Consider the following 14,141-nt stretch of genomic DNA (forward strand, 5'->3'; position numbering starts at 1 on the left):
CTGCTTATTGTTCCTCAGTCCACAAGAAACCATTGTACAGATGAAGCCATGTGTACATTGCAAAGAGCTTCAATGTAAGCATGTCTTCAATAGCTGTGAACTTGGGACTGAGTTAATTGTTATCTGAATAGTGTTTTTTTCCAAAATTGTGCTGTGCTTAAGTAAGGCTAAAGTGAAATGATCTGGGCAGACACTAGAAGTCCTGGGCCAGTGCTGGTTACCAAAAATCAGCTGAACCGAGTTTCCTTCTTACCTCACCCTAATTGTCTTTTTCCTGCCTGCTGTAAAGCCCACAGGGGAAACCACCACAGCTGGCACCACAACATGTGACATGGGAGAAGGTAAGGAAAGTTTCCTTCAAATGGAAATTAGGAGGTTTAGGAAACCTCTCACCCAAGGAATTGAGACTGTAAGTGAGAGTGGAAACTAACACGAGTTCCTCTCAGTCCTTTGAGACAAAACTTTTCATGCAGTTATTGAGATATTTGTTAAGATCCAAAGGAGAAAAATATTCAGAGATACACCTCTGTAACATTAGAGCCATATTAGGACTCTCGATCTCCAGAGTTAACTGGCTAGGACTCCTGCAGCTTTTTTTTTTTTCCCTCCAAGGTCTGGTGGAGCCAGGTGGTGGTGGTGCATGCCTTTAATCCCAGCACTGAGGCTGAGGCAGGCGGATCTCTGTGAGTTCGAGACTAGCCTGGTCTATAAGAGCTAGTTCCAGGACAGCCTCCAAAGCCACAGAGAAACCCTGCCTCGAACCCCCCTCACCCCCCCCACACACAAAAGGTCTGGTGGAGCTGAGTGAGTTCCAAGGAACAAGGAATGACCTGTGGGACTCCACCACTAAAACATGAGCTAGCTTTCTTGCCGAAGAACAAGAGTTTTTATTGGTTTGCTTGATCTTTGCTTAAATAGTTTTGTTTTTCCCTCATAGCAGGAATAACTCAATATGGTCCCTTCATGGGAAAAAAAAATGAAAACATGCTCAACTTCTAGTACAGAAACCATTGCAACCAGGGCATAAAGCACTAAGCCAATGCTGTTTAAATCTCCAGAGGTATTAGTCATTCATTATATGGATGTTCTCTTCTTCTGCTCATCTAACCAATGCTTAAAAAAATGCTTAACTTTCATGGTAAGAGCAAAATTTAAAAGTTTAGGTCGCCATTGAGTATGCTTTTGTCTGTTTATCATTACTAAGGAGTTAACTCTGCTCTTTACTTTCTGGGCTCGGTAATGGTAGCACACGCCTTTAATCCCAGCACTAGGGAGGCAGAGGCAGGCGGATCTCTGTGAGTTTGAGACCAGCCCGATCTACAAGAGCTAGTTCCAGGACAGCCTCCAAAACCACAGGTAAACCCTGCCTTGAACCCCCACCCCCCAAAAAAAATTGCTTTCTGGAAAGTCTCAGTTAAATTCTACAACAAATGTAACAGCTAAAGCAGAGCAGGTTATTAATTTATTAAATAATGCAGTTGCTAAAGCAGTAACTCATAGAAATAACCCCTTACTGGTAAAGAGGGCATTATTTGTTTCACAGATAATTAATTGGTAGATTGCATTATTATGTTACTTGGGATCTATAGATAATTATCCAAAATATTCCTCTATTAGTCAGGGTTCTCTAGAGTCACAGAACTTAAAGAACAGACCTCTCTCTCTCTCTCTCTCTCTCTCTCTCTCTCTCTCTCTCACACACACACACACACACACACACACACACACACACACACACACTATGGAATTATTGGAATGATTTAGAAGCTGCAGTCCAACTAACCTAAGAGTGGCCGGCTGTGAATGGAAAGTCTTAGGGTTGCTCAGGCCCACAATGCTAGGTGTCTCGGCTGGTCTTCTGTATATGCTGGAGTCCCAATGCCAATGAAGGAATGGATGCACTGACAAGACCAGGGCAAGTAGCTGAAGAACAGCCCTTCCTTTTTCCATTGTCCTTATATAGACATCCAGTTGAAGGTGTGGCCTGCATAAAGGGCTGTGCCTTCCAGCCTCAAGGCCTGGCTTAAAGGCGTGTGTTCCCCATGGCAAGATCGATTAGAGGTGAGTGTCTTCCAGCCTCAAGATCCGAATCAAAGGCAGGTTGTCTTTTCATCTCAAGGCTGGATCACAGGTGGGCCCTCCATTCCCGGGTCATAGCTCATTCCAGTATAGTCAAGTTGACAACCAAGAACAGCCATCACATTTCCTCTTAAGATTTCTCTCTTCTGGAGGGCGGGGGAGTTCGAGACAGGGTTTTTCTGTGTAACAGTCTTAACTCTCCTGAAACTCACTCTATAGACCAGTCTGGCCTGGAACTCACAGAGATCCACCTACCTGCCTCTGCTGCCCAAACCCTAGGGACTAAAGGTATGCACCACCACCGCCCAACCCCTCTTAAGATATTTAAAGATAGCCCATGGGTATTGCCTAAAATTACAACTAAAAATTCTATTGATTTAGGATTTTTCAATCTAAAAGGATTGCTTTAAATACTTTTGTAAACGACTCTTTGAAAGGACAAGGAGCATATATATATACTCTATGCACAAACTCCACGTGTTCCACAAAGATTGTACCCATCCCACCTGATACAACTCAAAAGTCTAAGATTGCTACAGCCAACCTGCTTTTATTAGATGTTTCTCAGCCATGGGATATTTTAACTGACTCTGCTATTTATTTAAATTTGGATGGTAGTTTATTTGACAGACTAGGGAAGAACAGCATCTTCAGTCATGATGGATAGATTTTGATCCCCGGTTTGCATACCCTCACCCCAAATGGCTATCCTGAAGGAAGATGGAGGCTCAACATTAACTGACCTCAGATATAAATTAGCACATGAAGGATGGAGATGCACTGAGAATGGAAATGGACCTAACTTGAGAGAAAAAGAATGTTGTAGAAGGATTGTGAATGTAGAAAGGGCATAGGGAGGGAAACATTTAGAATGAGGAACATAACGATGGAGTCTAGTTAACAGAAAGTCAGAATGGATGAGACTTGAGTAATTTAGAGATAGAAACAGAAAGGAGACAAAAATGGAAAAAAGGCTTAATGTGCTCCTTCAGCTCAGTTTCCTTGCTTTAAAGAATAAATTAAGTCAATCTTATTGAAACATGACAGTAATTTTTGAGCCACTGGCACCTCTGTCTCTAGAGAACACTAGCAGGAAAAAACCTGCCAGGAAGGAAAGCCAGGAACAGCTGTGGCTGCTATTGGTAAAAGGCAATGCCTATGAAATTTCTCAGTCCTTATGAACCTTCTGCTTATTATTTATGTCTTCTTTTTAGACTAAGAAGACAATGGCAAGTCCCCAAGATATCTTGGATTAGAATGGATTTTTGTATGATAAATTCCTAAGGTTATAAAGGCATTCTCAGGTTATCAAAAATTAGCTTAGAAATGTATGTCTAAAACTGTACAATCCTAATCTTATAAAAACCACTAAATTGTTGGGAATTGTTAAAGATAATAAGAAATGCAAATTAATGGTCATCTTATAAATGATCAAATTCTTTAATGTGCTTAAAACTAAATTTGTAGTCATACTAAGTACAAATATGATTTCATTTAAAAAGACAAGCTTTGGACTTCTATATATGTTTTCAAGGTTCCAGTGGAAGACAGGCTTGGGACCTCTGTGACACCAGGATCCTTACGCTAGCCTAAGGATCCTGTCCTCATGATTTCTGTTAAGTGAATTCAGACAAGATCCACAGAACATAATGCAGAAAACAGGCAGAAATAACTGGAATTCTTGAGGGTGAGACTGGGCAATGGTCAAGGAACCAGTACCTCTTAGAGTGATGGATGATGGCCAAAGGCACAATTGTACTGACCATCATATTTAGGAAGTTGATACTATTTCTTACGATTTCTGAGACAGACAGGTTTTCATTTGGACCAACTCTTAGGGCAGAGGCAATGGTGTACCTTTGCTATTTACTGGAAAGTTCTGGCTAGGTAGGCCCTCATGACCTTTTAGGCAGTTCAGAATGTTGTGTTAACACCCAGAACCAGGCAGGGCGCTGGTGGCACAAGCCTTTAATCCCAGCACTCGGGAGGCAAAGGCAGGTAGGTCTCTGTGAGATCGAGGCCAGCCTGGTCTACAGAGTGAGTTCCAGACAGCCTCCAAAGCCACAGAGAAACCCTGTCTCTAAAAACCAAATAAATAATTAAATAAATAAAATAAAAGAGATGTATTTATTTTGCAGGGCGGCGGTGGTGGCGCACACCTTTAATCCCAGTACTTGGGAGGTAGAGGCAGGCAGATCTCTGTGAGTTCGACACCAGCCTGGTCTGCCAAGCTAGTTCCAGACAGCCTCCAAAGCCACAGAGAAACCCTGTCTTGAAAATACAAAACAAAACAAAACACAAAACAAACAAACAAAAAAACACCCAGAACTAGAGAGACACTCATGCTCCAGCCTTTGACCAATTATCAAAGACCTGCACTTTTCCAAACTGCTGCTGAGGAAGGTGGGTCCTGAGGATGACTAGACAAACCAGGTTGTTTCCTTGCTCCTAAAAGCCTCTGTTACATCTTTTATGCCCCCAAACCCAGTCCTTTCGACTTAAAGCCAACTTTGTCCTATTTCCTCTTCCACAATTTCTTCCAGCTGGAGTTAGGTCTAAATGCTCTTTTTTTTGATGAACTGTGTCTTTCTGAGCGTAGTGGCACGACACAGGCCTGAGAAACCTCACAGCCTGGACTTGTTTGTGGGCTGCCTGCCTGCTCTGCCCAGGTTCTCAGTACTCAGCTCCAGAGGTTTTCTGGCTATTGGCCTATAGTGGGTTACTCCCTCGGTCCAACGGAAGCCAGTCATATCAATGGTATAAAGTTCTTTTATTGGAAAAGAAAATAAAAGTACATTGAAAGAAATAAAAATCAGCAAAACTGGTGTACATTGCTTAATTTGATGTGTGTTGTCCTTACTGTGTGATTGAGGGCCAAGGTTTATTGAATATTTCCTCCTATAGGAGAGAGCTTATTAAATAACTGCTGAGTCTTAATATTTTTTCCAAATATTCATTGACAAGAAAATCAATGTCTATGGTTCAGCATTCACCAAAGGGCCGGGGTCATGGCCTTTCTTAGACTTGCTTACCCAGAAGAACGAACTCTTTCATATCATGTGTGTTCTGCAATGGAACATATCTCCTTAGAACAGCCATGCTCTCACCATGCATATTCCAAAAGGAGATTAGTGCTTTGGGGTCTTTGTGTAGCCCTCCTAGCAGGAATGAGGCTATTCTAAAGAGAGACATCATACCCCTCTCTCTGACAATCAGGCTATTGGAACAGTGGCCTCCAAAGAACTGGAATTCCCCCAGGACTGGTGTTAAGGTGTCCTTCTTTCTCAGGATGAGTCCTGCTAGCTTGTCAGTTCACCTTTCTTGAAATATGGTCTGACATAGTTGTTCAGGTTGTGCCTTGTCTTGTCCTCAGTGACTCCATTTTGAAAGTAACAGTTGGCTCCATTTTGAGGATGGAAGATGACTTCACTGTGATGGGACATATAAGCAACACATTGGTCCCTAACTGAGCATCAGACACTGGTACCATAACCCCTAAAAGCAGAAGTGCTGCCATCTTCTACATTTATCCAAGTGGACTGGGACCAGATGAACACATGGGTATATTAGAATCATATTAATAAAACCAAACCTGAGAGCCCTTTGAACACACCAAACTTCGAAAGGGTACGGCTTCCCTGGACCCCATAAAGACGTGGACACCTAACACTGAAATGGTGACAAACCCCATTGACATGTCATGGGACCATCCAGTGCATGCATCAAGGGACCAACAGGCTGAAAACTCCTAGACATTGGGCAGACAACCCACCAAGAGATGGCCTACTTGCATTTCTGCACATTCATCCACCTAGCCCCAGTCCTGCCTGTCACCTCTACAACCTCCAGTGCACATTGCTTCTGCAGGTCAGCTCTGACCTTGCAGCCTGGGTCTGTGGCTCTGGCGGCAGCAGCAGCAGCAGCAGCAGCAGCAGCAGCCACAGACCTGAAGCCTGATTTGTTACCTTATTCCTGAGGATATTTTCTGGGCATCCCTATCAGTTTCGGCATCCCAGGCCTCTTTGAGACTCCTAGGGCTCTTCTGGGGCCTCTTTAGCCCTCCATAGCCATAACTTAGACTAAATACGTGTGTATTTATAGATACAGATACATTTACTATGTAATGAGAAATGTGTGCTCTGAGAGTAAGAAAAAGAAAATCGCTGCCAACCAAATTGATGTTCCTTGTAACTTTATTGTTACCCACCGTGTTCTGTCATTGTGGAAAAACACTAACATATTTGTGAATGCTTCTGGCATAGTGTGCTCATGACAACCTGATGGGAGACCAGACCATGTAATGAACAGGGTTACACTTTGACTAGGATGGCGTGTTTATGTGACTTCTTGCCTTCTATTCAAACCTAAACCTTGAGACAGTACCCAGAAAATCAACTTGGGAGGTTACTGCACTTCTTTTTTTTTTTTTTTTTTTTTTTTTTTTTTTTTTTTTTTTTTTTTTTTTTTTTTTTTTTTTTTTTTTTTTTTTTTTTTTTGGAGACAGGGTTTCTCTGTGTAGCTTTGGAGCCTATCCTGGCACTCGCTCTGTAGACCAGGCTGGCCTTGAACTCACAGAAATCTGCCTGCCTCTGCCTCCCGAGCTGGGATTAAAGGCGTGCACCACCAACACCCGGCTTTATTGCACTAATTTATTTGCTCTTTGTTACAGTGTAGCCATATTAAATAAATCTCACTCCCTTGCTTTTTACTGTTACCTGTCTCTTTAATTGGCTTTTTGAGGACAAGTGGCAGAGTCTAGTTTGTTGGGTCTGCCCAAACCCTGGCTTTGAACTGCACAATTCTGGCATCCAATGATTATCGATTCCTTGCTGCACTCAGTCACAGCATGTTGTTTGACTCTCAGTTGCAGGATCTCAGGCTGAGGTAGGAAGGGGGTCCCTACAATATCCCATGCCATTCAGGGTGGATTTCCATCTGAATCTAGGACACCCGCTGAAGACCACCAGCATGCGCATCCCCTTGAAGTCACTGAATTGTAATGAACACACATAGAGATTCCCAGAAATGTTCTTTCTGTGAATTGCTTCTGACTTTGAAATTCTGAGAGGGTTCCAAATAGCCACTCTGGATGCCTACGTGCTTCACCCTTCCGTGTTGCCAGCCTGCCAGCAGCGTCAGGGAAAAAGAGCACTTCTGAAAAAGGACTTGAATCTTAACCCAGTAACTTTAGAAACAAGGCATTCATTTTTAGTTAATTAGGAAATGCATTTTCTGCTCTTGGGGCTCAGGGCACAGCACTCCAAAGTACCATCCCTGGCAGGCTAAGTCTTTAGAATTATAGACAGTGGACTGCTCAGTTACGAAGGCTCTCTCACCTGCCTGCCTTCCCACACCTCTTACTGAGACACAAAAACCATGGTTCCCTTCTCTAAACTTGTCTTAGAAACCCTTTTATCCTCTGAAAGACACCCAGACCCCTAAGGGCCTCAGGATTCCAAGGAGCCCCCGAGACTCAGAAACCAGAACAAGAGCTGCAAAAGCAAGAGGGTTTATTGAATGAATGCACATTTGGGAGTCAGCAATATCGGGAAAGCTGCACACCCCAGCATGGGGTGTAAGGAAAAAACCCCGCAGATCAGCATACAGGCAAGGGGCACAAAGTGATTGATTGCAAAGTATGATCTCATGTTAGAGTGGTGTGACCTGCTTTTCTACAAAGGAAAAACCATATAATGTACCCTGAAAAGTCCTTGATTGTCTGTTGGCCAGCCAGGTGTGACCCAAAGAGGGTTGTCTTGGCGATTGCCCCGTCTAAACCATGGGATGTGCCCGGGGTTGGGGCGCATCCTATGCATTACTTCCTTGTAATGGGCAAGGCCTGTGGGAAACTTTCTCTCTGTGAACTAAAACCTTTCAAAACTTTTTCTCTCAGCAAACTAAAATCTTTCATTCAAGGCTGGGATTAGAAAAGCACACTACCATGTCTGGTATTTTATAGCAGGTACTGGGGATCAAATTCAGGTCTTCATGTTTCCAAGGCAAATACTTCACTTACTCAGCCATCTTCCTGGATTTGCTGTTTTGGGCCCTCTAAATATCCATTTAGTGTTCACTGCTCTGTGTGACCTAGCATCCTTATGGCTATGAGGTTATTTTGAAATGTACAAACATACCCCCCCTCCCAGTTTCTATTGACCCAAACACTAAAATGTCATCAGAACCATCTGAAGCCTAGAACAGAGATTTCCTGTCTTTGCTGTAACTGCCTATCCAGTCTTATCACTGATGTATTTAGAAAGAGTCCTAATTCATGATTTTCTTTATTCTGTTACTATAAAAACTTTACAAAACTCAGCTGAGCATGACAGTGCATGCCTTTAATCCCAGTACTCATTAGGTAGAGGCAGTGAACCTCTAAGAGTTCTAGGCTAGCTTGGTCTACATGGTGAGTTCCAGGCCATTCAAGGTTACATAGCTAGTCTTTGGAAAAACAAACAAACTAAAACCTGAAACAAAGCAGCCCCAAAACAAAACAAAACCGTAACCATTTGGAACTTGGTATTTGAGGTAACTTGAATCTGTGTTCCCAGGTTAGGGTCTCTCATATTTAACTTCTGAATAAATTATCTCTTATTCTCTTTCAGGAGATAATCATGTCTTGGTTGCATTGACAATTCGTAACCCTGGGTACTTTTCTCTGACTGCCCTTTACTATAGATGCTCAAGCCATGTTCCTCATAGGGGTGGGGGTGGTGAGAAAAATAACCATGTTTGTGGAAGGCAGGGGATTTTAAGGCTAGTATCTGCAGCTAATCCTGGGACAGAGAGGGGGATCCTAACAGTGTTTCTCTAAAAAAAAAAAAAAAAAATGCACTTAAAGACAGGAAAGGTTAGATTCAGCTCACAATTTTGGAGGTTGTAAGTCACAACTGCTTCATAACCAATTGGTCCTTTTGCTTTGGGTCTGTGGTAACAACACAGGATGTGGGAGGTAGGTTGCAGTTAAAGGCCTGTACCCTGTGACCAGAGGACCTTCCACTGGGGTCCACATCTTAATTTCCCACCACTTCCGAAGGACACCAACTTAGAGACTAAGACTTTAATACACATGTGGGGACACTGGATATACAAACTACAGCCACATGCACAAGCTGTGCAGTGACAATAGCTGAGCCCTTGGGCACCTAGAGAGGTCATCTTATTTAGTTCTGTTCCTTGTGCCTCTTGGGAACTCTGGATTGATGCCATGGGAGCTGGGAAAGAGTGGGGGCATTGATCATTCCTGCCCCATGCTGAATTTGCAGTTGGAGATTTTTGAGGAAAGCCATGGTGACTTGTTAATTATGAGCCCACTCATTTGTAAGATTCGATTACAATGGAGAATCAATGGAGGCCTTCTGCAAGGTGATGAATGCCAGGCAAGAAATAGCAACGGAAGGCTGTAGGCCGGCAGTGATGGATGACAGCCCTGCCCTGCCTGTAAGTAGACCTCCATCAGGATTCTTATTTATAGAGGGCCGACCTCACCCCAGAAGCAGCTGCTGTGGATGAGTACAGGGACACAATTCAGTATCTGGGGCCCTGCAGAGGCCTCCACAGAGCTCTCGTCTCACATGGTGCTGAGAAGAGTAAACAGATACCAAAAGGCACTAAGACTCAGAGAGCTTACGGGTAAATAGTTCTGCTCACTCACTTGAAAGTCCATCATGCCGACAGGGAGTGGGTGTAAAGGTGAGGGCCAGAGAGGAGAGGCTAAAAGGGCTGTGCTCCTGGGTATGTGCCAGCTGTGTTATCTAATTAAAGTTATCAAAGGGGAAAGCTGCATTTCACAATGACAAATGTCCTGACTGCGCCTTCTGTGCTCCTGAGCCCAGCATTAAAGGATGGCCTTTAGAACCTAACACACATGGCTTAAGCCCCAACACTGACTCATGACCTTAGCTCTCCAAAGCCTGGGTTGATTCGTCATCTGTCACATGGGGTTTGTAAGGATTGAAAGGGCTTCTGCATGTTCCCTATTGTGGTTCACCTATTTATGATTGACATCAGGCATGAGAACACCTGGAGATATCACCATCATTGGCACTGCTCTTAAAGTTGTCACACTGCATCATAATCGTCTAGTTCTGGTCTGATGCCCTCACAACCCTGTATCTCATTTCCATTTTTATTCCCACTGCCAAAGCAGGGCAAAAGAAGGTCCCTAGCAGAGGCTGGATAGCTGGGGAAGAGAAAGAAAAAAAAAAAAAAAAGGAAAAAATATGAGGTGAGAATTGCCAGGCAGGCTCCTGAATGACCACATGGCTCGGGACTTTTATTTTTCTGCCCACAATGAGGACACATACCCACCAGCCCAGCGGATCCACTTTTGAAATGAACTGAGTAGTGAGCTTTGGCACAAAGCCCATGAAAACAAATCTGCTCTGCTGTATCAAAAGCCATCCCTGGGGGACGGGTGGGGGGGCAGGTGGGGGGACTGGTGGAAGGATTCCAAGACTGGTAGAGTTTTACCTCAAAGTGTTCTCTAATGTTAGAGGAATCAGAGTCCGTCCCTAAGATACAACTTCGGGTGGAGGCGACATGAAGGGAACTCTATAGGACTTAACAGAATGATGAGTGTAGTGTCTTTTCCAACCACCCCTCTTCTTGCTCTCTTGTCAACCTGAAATCACAGACTCCAGGAGGAAATGCCTTGTCTAATTTTGCTTCCCATTGTTGTGATAAAACACACTGACAAAAGCAGCTGAATGGATGGAATTTTATTTGGCTCACAATTCTAAGTTGCAGTCCATCGTTGCAGGGAAGTAAAGGCTGTAGGAACTTGAGGCAGGTAGTCGCATTAAAATCAAGAGCAGAGAGAACAAACACATGCATATTTTTCAGTGTTTGCCTGGCCTTCTCCATTCCTGTGCAGTCTAGCACCCAAACTCAGGGAATGGTGCCAGCCACTATAAATGGAGGTTGTTCTCCCGCCAGCCAGCTCCCAAATAAACACTCAGAAACTTAATATTAATTATAATTGTTTGGCCAATGGCATTTCACTAGCTAGTTCTTACAATTAAATTAACCCATTTTTACTAATTTGTGTATCATATGTGTCTGTAGCTTACAGGTAATGTTCTGGCATCTTACTCCTTCAGTGGCTACATGGCATCTCCCAGACTCTGCCTTCTTTCTCTCCAAATCTCTGTTTGGATTTCCTGCCTAGCTATATTCTGCCCTGCCATAGGCCAAAACAGCTTTATTCATCAACTAATAAAAGTAACACATATTTGCAGCATACAGAAGGACATCCCACATCAACTTCCCTTTTCTATCTAATTAAAAAGGTTTTTAACTTTAACATAGTAAAATTACATATAACAAAACAGTTATCAAGCCAGAATTACAGTTTAATATTTAGTCTATTTGTATTTGGCAAAATTAAAGAAAATACTCTATCATCTATCCTATCTTTGTGAGTCTAAAGTTTCATATCTAATTTATCTTTTATCATAACTAAGGTAAGCTATAATTATAACTATCTAGTCTTCAACTCAACCAAAGACTCCAGAAGGATATAATTTTACTTAAGTAAACTGGAAGCGCATTGTAAGTAGCTTCCAATGTATGTAACCCACAACGAACATGTCCTCTCATCTCTGTGGGACTGTCTCTCTGAGGTTCCTCCAGCACAGCTGGGAGGATAGCATCCAATGGAAGGCTTAGTATTTGCTTGTCATCATGACTCTGCTTTTCAGCCAATCAGAGGGACAGGCATGGAAAGTCAGGCTCAGAGTGGCTCTGAAAGGACCCATGGTGTCATCTGCCACCTGCCACTTTCTGGCTGCACTGCCTCTTGCTCCTCACAGGAGCACTGAATGGACCAGACCATTTCCCAGGCAAAGCCTCTCAAGCGGAGATGTGTCTGTCAAGTGCCTCTGTCCCGATCCGGTCTATTATAGATGGCAACATGGCCGTGAGAATGCCAGATTTCAAACTCACGCTATTTGGTTCTTTTCTCCATAATTTAACTGACCAGTTAAAAAAATATGAAAAGAAGATGCTAAAGTTTTTTTTTCATGAAGGTACAAAGATGAGATTAATGATAATGAAAACTTGGTGACTGCAGAAGCACTGAGAAGCTCTTTGAAAATGTGTTCTTCGCTCTACGTGCAATGAGAATAAATGACCCTCAGCAGAAGAGGAGCACAGTGAACCGTGGTCCATCTCTGTCCTGAAAAGCCAGGTGGCCTTTAGAAAGAACCAGAGCCATCAATCGAAAGAGTGATGTGAGCCAGTTTGCATTATAGGTGAAGGGGTACACATCCATGTTGGCACACACATTCAATTAAAAGCAAATTTGAGAAAATGCTGGGGGAAAAAGAAACATTATTAGCAGCTTGCTATGAAGAGCTCCTGGATGGGAGGGTAGAGATTTCATCTGGTACTTATTGAAGAAGAGCTCCTCCCCCTTTCCCTCTCCCTCCTTCCCTTCCTTCTTTCCTAATGAAAAACAAACAAATAAAAAACCTCTATAAAGCCGGCATTGGTGGTGCATGCCTTTAAGCCCAGTGCTCGGGAGGCAGAGACAGGCAGATCTCTGTGAGTTTGAGGCCAACCTGGTCTATGAAGGGACCAGCTCCCCATTTCGGCAGCCATAATAGCCGATCTCGTGCCTGTCTGACCTTGTCTTAGTCACTAAGGTCAGATGCCTGCCCCTTTCAGCAGCCATGACAGTAACTCGTGCTTGCCCTGACCTTGCCTTGGTCACTAAGAGGTCAGATGCCTGCCTTGTGGCAAGGAACCAATCAGAAGTTAGCTGGTGGTGCTATGTTTTATGGCTCTGGGTGTGCTTTACGGACAAGTGCACAGCAAGGAGGTGCAGAGCATAGCAACCACCCTGGGAGGGCCTATTGGCCATAACAACCAGTTGACCAATCAACACAGGGCAAACCCTCTAAGCCTGGAGGCACACCGATCCTGAGCCTGTGCACCCCTAGACACTTCCCTTAGGCTGCCCCATAAGATCTCTATGCAAAGGCTTCAAAGCGTCTTTCCTAGCCATCTGCCATGGCGGGTGGATGGAAGGCCTGAGCTAACATGGGGTTAGCTTGTTAAACAACTACAATAAAGCCTCATGCAATTTGCATCAAGCTTTTGCCTCCACATGGTGATTGGGGTGGTTGCAGTCCTGGGCTGAGATCCCAGGGGCTAAGTTCCAGGACAGCCTCCAAAGCAATACAGAGTAACCCTGTCTCAAAAAATCAAAAAAAAAAATTAGTCATAAGTCATGTGTCTAATATCCAGTTATCCCTGCAGGAGCTGTGCTCCAAAGGTAGGCAAGGTTTGACATTCGAGGAGGGAGGAATTCCTCTCAGTCAAGTAGAACCTTCTCCCTTGATCATTGCCTGCATTTTTTCCCACATTGTTTCTCTATTCTTTGGTGTCTGTCCTTGTGTCCTCCAGGGCCCATCTCTTGGGAGTTGCCTTGCCTTCCCCAGGAGCTGCCTGCTAAGTCCCGAAGGTCTTTGTGGCTTCTGTGCTATTGGAACCCTCCCTTGGGTGGAGTCCCTGCTGGTTCCCCCTTGTCTCTTATGGCTACACTGTTCTATCTCTCCCTAACCCTCCCTATGGCAGAGTTCTTTTGTGACCCTTCCTCCCATTCTCCTTGGACTCAATTCATTTCTCAGAGTTTTTCATAAAGCCTCATTATGGCTCGATGGCCAAAGATTACTCAATTCCAAATTCTCACAGATTGTAACAACGTCTGCCACAGCATAAGCAAATGATCATAGATTCTCTTATCTCTAAGGTTTTACAACTTTCCACTCTTTAATCTTTTACCTCTATGATTTCTCTGTGCTCTGCTCTCAAAAATCTTTTAAGACAACTGTAAACAGTCTTTATCTCAGGATTGATTCCTAAATTCTTTGGGTGTGGTTAAAGAATCTGGAAAATCTGAAACAAAATTTGGCTTAAATTTTTAAGTAGGAATTTTTGTTTGTTTTTGAGGCAGGGTTTCTCTGTGTAACAGCTCTGGCTGTCCTCGAACTCACAGAGATCTGCCTGGCTGACTCTCAAGTGCTGGAACTAAAGGTGTGTGTCACCACCGCCCAGCT

The sequence above is a fragment of the Cricetulus griseus genome, assembly GCF_003668045.3.
Source record: "Cricetulus griseus strain 17A/GY chromosome 1 unlocalized genomic scaffold, alternate assembly CriGri-PICRH-1.0 chr1_1, whole genome shotgun sequence".
NCBI lineage: Eukaryota > Metazoa > Chordata > Mammalia > Rodentia > Cricetidae > Cricetulus > Cricetulus griseus.